At 41.2% G+C, this 9496-nt stretch overlaps 1 protein-coding gene across 1 annotated transcript in view; it reads right to left on the bottom strand.

Moving 5' to 3' along the window:
• LOC102501475 (phospholipid-transporting ATPase IG-like) overlaps window positions 1–9496 on the bottom strand; it is a 348220-nt gene that overhangs the window by 107195 nt on the left and 231529 nt on the right. The gene's annotated exons all lie outside the window — the stretch shown is intronic.

Here is a 9496-nt window from a genome sequence, read left to right as displayed (position 1 = left end):
CCCCCCGAGCCGCAGCCAGCTCGCCCGACCCCCCTAAACAGGGTCTGAGGCGCCAGAGGCCTGAAAGATCGGAGCGCCGAGAACTTGCTTGGAGTTCGGGGCCCCAGCGAAGCGCTTCTGGCTGCAGTCGCTGCGAGGGCAACTCCTCCCGAGTGCGCACTCACGCCTCAGCTTAGCTTCCCAGAGGATGAGAGGAGGCGGGGGCTGCGGAGGGACGTGAGGTTCTAAAAGGGAGAACCCCCGCAGAGATGACCATTGTCAGGGGAGGGAAGGCGGGCTAGGCCCGCACACGTGGTGGGAGGAGACAGCCCAGCCTCGCACTCCCACGACTACTCCTGCAAGTCTTGGCGGTTCCTTAGTGTCCAGCGGGCCCTGGCCAGGGCGATGCGCTGCACCGTGGAGTTGCACAGTGCAGGCACCTGCAGGTGGCCTTGCCTAGGCTGCCGTCCTTGCTGGCGCCAAGAGGAGCCCTAGTTGGTCTGAAAGGGCCTATGCTGGAGCGGGAAAAATGCCCTCGGCTTCCCACCCCTCACCAATGTAAACACACACGCTGATCTCAGGCCTGGGGCTGCCCGGTTCTGTGCTCTACAGATCGCTGATATTCCCAGACTCTGGGGTCCTGCACAGACACCTAGGCGGCCATCTCTCATGGGCTCGAGAGTCCTGACATGCTTCAGAGAGGGTATAAGAAAACGGAAAGGCAAGAGGACAGGACCCCTTAAAGTAGTCAAGTGGGAAACAAGGAGTGAGAGTTCATTCCTTAACCTGAGTCCAAAGTTCCCAGGGACAGGGCAGCAAGAAACATGAAGCTGCATCGTGCCCGGAAGTAACAAGCAGCACAGGACCTGCAAAAGTTGTAGCCCACAGAGGAGAGGCCCTGGGTCCATTCAAAAGCTGTGATCTGTGAAACTGAGCCAATATCAAAGAGATTTGCTTCAATCTTGCTCTAATGCTGCAAATCCTTAAGGGAATTGCCAGGCCACTCTTTTCTTTAATCCCTGACCTTTTCAAAGTTTTCTGGCATGAGAGTGGACAGGTACTCATTCTAAGTGGATCTTTTAAACGGTCTATGGAGATTCACCTGAGGAGAGTGGGTGCAGGCAAGTACACAAGGGAGAGTGAGTAGGGGAGGAACACACTTACACTCACCCCTTCCTCCTCTGGTCAGTTTATGCTGTCTGGATGTGTTCAATCAGCAGGCAGAATGTTTGCCAGGCTTCCCTCTTGAATATGTGCAGAAGGTAGAAGAACAGCCACTTACTATATCCCTACTGCTACAGACAGGGTGACATGAAGAATTCCAAGAGAGACTGACAGGTGGCATGGTAGTTAAGGGCACAGGACTTCCTCACGGCTGACCACGTTTCAAGTCCTGGACCTGGCAGCTTGCTTTCTCACTTAGTTTCTCTCTCTCTCTCCTCTTTCTCTCTCTGACTGTCCCTCTCTGGTCAAATTAAGATAAATAAATAAACTTAAAGTAATTCTTAATAACAACAACAAAAAGAAAAGGAATCCCACGAATGGGGCCAGAAAGTGGTGTGGATGTGAAAGAGGCTGGATTCCACATGTCCTACTGACTGGTTTGAGTCCTGGACCTGACGGATTGAGAAAATGCTGGGGACATGCATATGCATGGCCAAAATCCTGAGTAGGGTGGCCAATCCCCCAGGGGGTGATATCTCTCTATCTCTCTCTCTCTCACGCAAGTGCATGGGAACTACAGCAAACTAATAAAAAAAGAATTTCACAAATGCTTTAGTTGAAAAATAAGTAAAAAAATAAATAAGACATAATGAATGGCAATCTATAAAAGTACTAAATGACTATTACTATAAATATAGGAGGATATTTTTATAATCTTAAGGTGGGCAAGGCTTTTTTACTAAACTTTTAGAGTATGGGATTGATCCACATATGGAAAGATGCCTTGCTATACTGTCAAAACAATATTTATAGTTTGATCCCACTCTTTAAACACTACACATGTGTACATACATAAGATATGCTTGAGAAGGATACAAACTGTTAATAGCAGTGAGCTCTGGAGAATGAAGTCAGAAAGTACGGGAGTATACGGAAATTCTCAGACCTTTTCCTTAAGAAACAATTATCTTAGTCTTTTATTTATTTATTTATTTGAGATTTTTGCTATAGGGCATGTATGCTCACTGGAGAGACAGAGAGAAACAAAGAGACAGAAAGTGAGAAATCACACCCCAGAGGGATGTGGGATTTTGGGCACCCATGCACCATCACTTGGCATAAGTTTCAAGCCACTGGTTCTAGGACTCAAACCATAGTAGGCCTCATGGGAGTCCAGCACTTTACCACTATGCCACCTGCTGGCTCTCCATATATCAAATCTTTTATAGTGAGTACTTGCTATTTTTGTAACTCACTTTTTAAAAAGGAATTATTTATCATGCAGGGAACGTGTGCGTGCGTGCCCAAGATCCCGAGAGGAGAATGGAGGAGAAGGGATTGCGGCGTGACCATCGCCCCTGGGGGTGATTTCTCGCTTTCTGTCTCTCTGTCTCTCTCTGTCTATCTGGTGAGCACACGTGCCCTATAGCGAAAACCTCTCCAAAAAAAAAAAAAAAAAGAAAAAGGAGTTATTTATTGGGACCAGCAGAAGGTGTAATGGTCAACCACAGTTTGAGTCCCGGACCTCGTGGCTTAAAACTCATGCCGAGTATGTGTGCATGCGTACCCAAAATCCTGAGAGAAGAATGAAGGAGAAAAGATTGGAGACATAGCCATCCCCTGGGGGAGGATGTGTGATTTCTCGCTTTCCATCTCTCTGTCTTTCTCTGTGTCTCTGGTGAGCGCACATGCCCTATAGCAAAAATCTCTCTAAAAAAAGAAAAAGAATTATTTATTTTTATTTATTATTATTAATAATTTTAATTTGCTATAGGGCATGTGTACTCACCAGAAGAGGGAAAGGAAGAGTGAGAAAGTAAGACACCAGGTTCAGGACTTGAACCACAATCAGCCATGTGGGAGTCTAGCATCCCAGCCACCATGCCACCAGCTGGTCCCATAACTCACTTATATAAAAAGAAAGAAGCAGAAAATTTAGGTTTAGAAATTTATTAGAAAATTAATACTATAAAAGAATTGTTTCTAACTATGAAAAAATATAAAATTCAAAAAGGAAAAGATTAATAAAGTTGATAAATTTTACACAACTGTACAAATAAAATCTTAAGGACAAGTCAACAAACAAATGGGAAATTATTTGTGAAGAAATATAGTGATCAAAAGAATAATATCACTCCAGAGATCCAGAATAGACAAATCAATCTTGAAAAAATAAAAAAAAAGTCAGAGGACTGACGCTTCCCAATTTCAAAACTTCTACAAAGCCTCAAAATCAGTATGATACTGGGATAAGGATGGACTTATAGATGAATGGAATAGAGGTAAGAGTCCAGAAACAAACCCTTAAATCTAAAGTAAATTAATTTTTGACCAGGGTGCTAAGAAAATTCAACAGAGAAAGCATTATCTTTTTTTTTTTTTTGAGTGAGAGGTTTTTGGTATAGGGTAAGTACACCCACCAGAAAGACAGAGAGAGACAGAAAGCGAGAAGTCACCCCCCAGGGGAGATGGCCACACCACAATCCCTTCTCCTCCATTCTTCTCTCAGGATCTTGGGTACACATGCGCACGTGCCTGGCGTGAGTTTAAGTCACCAAGTCTGAGACTTGAACCGCGGTCGACTACGTGGGAGTCCAGCGACATAGCCCTTACGCCAACTGCTGGTTCCAAGAATGATCTTTTCAACATGGTTCTGGGAAAACCGGATATTCACACACAGAAAAATGAAGTTGAATTCATATCTCACATAATATACCAAATTTAACTCAAAGTGGATCAATGACTGGTAAAATTACAGGACCATCCCTGTGACCTAGTGGTTAAGGTAACCCATAGATCTGACTATGATTCATATCTCACCCTCAGTGGCTTAAAAAACACACCAGGCATGTGTGTATGCATGCCCAAAACCCCAATAGAATAGAGAAATGGAGGAGAAGGATGGGGTATGGTCACCATACCCCATTGGAAGGTGCTTTCTTTCTCTTCTGTCTTCCTCAGTCTGAGTGGTGATACACACATCCTCTGGCAATAGAGTAGGGACCAGCAGCAAGAGTAGGGACCAGCAGATGGCATAATGATTACGTTGCTGGACTCCTACGTAGTCGACCACAGTTGGTACGTATGCATGCATGCCCAAGATCCTGAGAGACTGGAAGAGAAGGGATTGCAGCATGGCCATCCCCTCTGGGGTGTGTGTGTGTGTGTGTGTGTGTATGATTTCTCATTTTCTTTCTCTTTGTCTCTCTCTGTCTCTCTAGCAAGCACACATGCCCTATAGCAAAAAATCGCTCTCAAAAAAAAAATTTTAAAAGAGTTAAAATCACAAAACTCTTAGAAGAAAGTATAACTATAAATATTTACAGCCCTGATTTAGGCAATAGTTTCTTTATATCACAACAAAAGTATAGGCAACAAAAACATAAAATGATTACCTGTATATTGTCAATATTATTTTTTAATTGAACCTCAAAGGACACTATCAGGAAGTGAAAAGACAACCCACAAAGTGGGAGAAAAGTTTGAAAATCAAATATCTGGTTAGTTTGATATGAAGAATAATGGAAAGAACTCTTATAAATCTAAAATAAAATGTTTAATAATTAACCTAATTTTTAAATGAACAAAGAAATAAGAAATAAGTAAGTACATGAAAAAATGGTCAATACCACTAGCTGTTAGGAAAATGCCAGTCAATAACACAGTAAGATACTACCTCACACTCACGGGGATGGCTATACTCAAAAGATGAACAATAAAAAGTGTTGGCAAGAATTTGGAGCACGTGGAACTCTCCTTTGTTGATGGGAGTATAAAATGGTGCAGCACTGTGGAAAATAGTCTGTCAGTTCCTCAAAAAGTTAATAGAGAGTTACTACATGATTCAGCAATTCTACACCCAGGTAGCTACCCAAGAGGAATGAAAACACGTGACCATGTAGAGTTGTACAAGAATGTTTACAGCAACATGATTTATACTAGCCAAAAGGTGGAAACAACCCAACTATCCATCATCAACAATAAATAGATAAACAAAACATGGTATAACCATGCAATGGAATATTATTCAGTTTTATAAAGGAATGAGATTGTGATACATGCTGCAACCTCAATAAGCCTTGAAAAATATGCTAAGTGAAAGAAGTCAGGCGCAAAAGACCACACAGTCTATTATTTCATTATATAAAATGTCCATCTATAAAAACAGGCATAGAGTAGTGGTTGTCAGGGAATAGAGCAGAGAGAAGTATTGAATCTAACAGCAAAGGAGAGCAGAGTTCCTTTCTTTTTTTTTTTTCTTAAGAGAGATATTTGCTATAGGGTGCATGCACTCACTCACCAGAAAAAACAGAGAGAGACAGAGAGACAGAAAGTGAGAAATCACTCCCCAGGGGAGGTAACCACGCTGCAATCCTATCACCTCCATTCTCCTCTTGAGATTTTGGGCATACATGCACATGTGCCTAGTGTGAGTTTCAAGCTCCTGGGTCCAGGACCAGAACTGTGGTAGTCCATGTGGGAGTCCAGCAACATAACCATTATGCCATTTGCTGGTCCCCTGAGTTGCTTTCTAAGGTAATGAAATGTTTTAATGTGGATTGTGCCAATACATTCTATTCTGTAAATATATTAAAAGGCAGTGAGGCCTAGCTGTGTAGTATAGATGGTGGGGTGCCATTGTATGGTACTGAAGCCATATGTGAAAGCCCAGGGTTTGAATCTCAAGTCAACCTAAACACAGCAATCACACCTATGATCCTGGCTGGCTAGAAGTCTGGGGGAGAATTGTGGCACGATGGTACCCTGTTGGGGGTCCCTGTCTCTCTCTCTCTCTCAAAAGAAATAAAATAACGTTTTTAAAAGCCATTGAGGGCTGGGACCAGCAGTTAGCGTAATGGCTATGTCGCTGGACTCCCACGTAGTCGACCGCGATTCGAGTCCCGGACCCGGTGGCTTAAACTCACGCCGGGGGCGTGTGCGTGTGTGCCCGCCCAAGATCCCGAGAGGAGAATGGAGGAGAAGGGATTGCAGCGTGGCCACCCCCCCTGGGGGGTGATTTCCTGCTTTCTATCTCTCTGTCTCTCTCTGTCTGTCTGGCGAGCGTATGTGCCCTATAGCAAAAACCTCTCAAAAAAAAAAAAAAAGCCATTGAGGGCTGACCCCTGTAGCACAGTGGTTAAACCCTATGCATAGGGAGTTGGGTCTCACATGGTCAACTGCAGTACAAATAGTGGTCCCAGCAGCTTGAAAAACAAGCTGAGCATATCTTTACAACATTGAAAATGAATTTTCCCAGCATTCATTTTCAATGTTGTAAAGATATACAGTGATTGGGACCAGCAGTTAGCGTAATGGCTATGTAATGGCTATGACTCCCATGTAGCCAACCACAGTTCGAGTCCCGAACCTGGTGGCTTAAACTCACACTGGGCGCGTGAGCATGTGTGCCCAAGATCCTGAGAGGAGAATAGAGGAGAAGGGATTGCAGTGTGGCCATACCCCTGGAGGGGGTGATTTCTCGCTTTCTGTCTCTCTGTCTCTCTCTGTCTGGCAATCGCACGTGCCCTATAGCAAAAACCTTTCCAAGAAAAGAAAAAAAGATATACAGTGATTAAATGTTAAAATAAGAAAAGGAAAATGAATGGGAATATGGTGTAGGCAAAAGCTTTCTGGGTTTTCAAACTGGCAGTCCAGGAATTTGATTCAAAAAAATGAACAACATTTTCTCTTCTACAGGGAAAAAAAAAGATTTTCAAAATTTTTAAAAAATTATTTTGTTTAGCTTTATTTATTTGTTTGCTTGTTTTGAATTTGAACAGAGAGGGACAGAGTGAGAGAGAGAGGGAAAGTGAGAAAGCAAGCCACCAGGTCCAGGACTCGAACCACGGTCAGCCATGTGGGAGTTCAGAGTCCTTAACCACCATGCCACCTGCTGGCCCTGATTTTCCAATTTTTAACAAGATTATTCCTGGCTTCAGTTGATCTAAATATAGACAAAAACAAAGGTAACAAAAATTTTTTATTTATCTTTAGAACTGTCATTTTCCTTTTTGTTATTTTACAATTGTTTTGGTGGAGGGAAAAAAGTAAGATTTAGGAATACAATATTTATATCGGTATATTTCTTCTCAATTTGAAAAACAAAACAAAAATGGAAAACAAGCTGGGCACATGTGCATGCATGCCCCAAATCCTAATGTGATGAAGAAATAGAGGAAAAAAGTATTGTAGCATGACCATGCCCCATGGGAAGGTGCTCTTTCTTTCTTCTTTCTTTCTGTCTGGCAAGTGTATGCATCATATACTTTAAAAAAAAAAAAAAAAAAAAAAAAAAAAAAAAAAAAAAGCTTTTTAAAAAAGTCATTGAATCATATAATTTAAATTAGTGAAATGTATAACATTTTAATTTTTCCTCAGTAAAGCTGTTAAAAATAATGATATCCTTAATATAAAGAGTATATATAAATTAATAAGAAAATGAAATGCAAATGGTCAAAAGATAGGAACAGATAGCTCTCAGAAGAAAAATTGCAAAAATCTAATATATAAATTATATATATATATCCTCAGTAATTATAAGCATAGACCAAATATACCAAGATAGCATTTTTCACTCATCAAATTGGCAAGTTTTTTTTTAAGCATTATTTTATTTAACTTTATTTATTTATGTTTAACATGACCAGAGAGGGCCAGAGTGAGAGAAAGAGAGAGAGAGAATGAGAAAGTAAGCTGCCAGGTCCAAAATTCCAACCACAGTTGGCCATATGGGAGTTCAGCATCCTTAACCACCACCTGCCAGCACCTTGGCAACAGTTTTTTAATACTCAACATTAGTGAATAGAGTGAGCCGAGCACTTTCATACATTGCAGGAGCATGAGCTAGCAAACCTTTCTGGAAAGCAATTTGGCAACTAGTATTAAGAACCTTAATATGTGCATAACCTTTGACTCAGCACATCTCCTTTGAGAAACCTCTTCTACAGAACTAAACAGAGGTTTTAGCACAGATTTATATATAAAGATGTTCGTCACCAGGATTATTTATGAAGTTCCAAATTGGAAGCAACCTACACGTTAAACAATAGCAGGATAAATGAATTATGACACATCTATAAAATAGATTAAGCAGTTATTTAAAATTACAAACCTGGGGCCAGCAGGTGGCATGGTGGTTGAGGCACTGAACTCCCACGTTGCCAACAATGGCCATCCCCCCTGGGACGGAAGGTGATTCTCACTTTCTGTCTCTGTGTCTCTCTGTCTCCTGCTGCTTCTCTCTGTCTCTCTGGAGAGCATATGCCTCCTATCGCAAACACTCTCTCTAAAACAGAAAAGAAAAAAAAACAACCTCATTTGTAGAACAGGGATTATAATGATCTCACAATTCTTATTGATTATGCATGATTACATAAAGAACTGTATTGAGTTCCATACTTTACTAGCTTCTCTGCCATGTATGTATGAGATATCTGTTATTTTTGCCATCCTAGAAAGCACTTCAATATTCCTACAGAGGATCCTTCCTATCCCACTCTAAATCCGTGTAATACAGACGAGCTGGCCACAAATTCCCACTTATGCTTCCTCTATCTTAAAAGAATCCTCATGCTTATAAATTCAAGTCTCCCAATCCATGAAGGAATTCACCTGTTAGCAATTGCAAGATCAGTTTTAAAGGATTCTAGTAGTCCATAATATGATGCTTTTTGGGTAATAGCTTTATAGAGATAAAATTCACGTTCCACAGACTGCTTCCCTTTAAAGCATACAATTCAATGGCTTTAGTATATTCACAGAGATGCACAATAATCATTATAAGATTTCTTCATCCCCCAAAGAAATCTATGCCCTTTAGCCATCACTTCCCAAGTCCTCCATCAGCACCAACCCCTAGACAACCACTAATCTGTCTATTATGGGCATTTCATATAAATGGAATCATACAAAACATGGACTGTCCAGTTTCTTTCATTTAGCATGTTTTCAGGGTTAATCATGTTAAAGCATGTGTCAGCACTTTATTTTTCTATGGCTAAATACGATTTCATTATATTTTCCACTCATCAATGGATGAGTATCACGTTTTTTAAATATATAAATATTCACAACTTGATTGTTTTAGACTAGTATCTTTTTCTCCTATGAACACTATCATTTTTAGCTGAAATGTAATCTTGATACGTGCACAGAGAATATCCTGCATAAAAATTTCAACCCAGGCCAGCTCTTTAGTCCAACGGTTAAGGGAACCAGAGCCCATGTAGTCGACCCTGGTTTGAATGCTCGCCCCAGTGGCTTAGGAAAACACTGGGTATCTGTGCATATGTGCCCAAAATCCTGATGGGATTGAGAAATGGAGGAGAAAAAAAAAAAAAAAAAAAAGAAACAG

The sequence above is a fragment of the Tupaia chinensis genome, unplaced genomic scaffold (assembly GCF_000334495.1).
Source record: "Tupaia chinensis unplaced genomic scaffold, TupChi_1.0 Scaffold000706_1, whole genome shotgun sequence".
Classification (NCBI taxonomy): domain Eukaryota; kingdom Metazoa; phylum Chordata; class Mammalia; order Scandentia; family Tupaiidae; genus Tupaia; species Tupaia belangeri.
The sequence above is the reverse complement of the archived record's forward strand: the minus strand, read 5'-3'. Positions and strand labels throughout refer to the sequence as shown.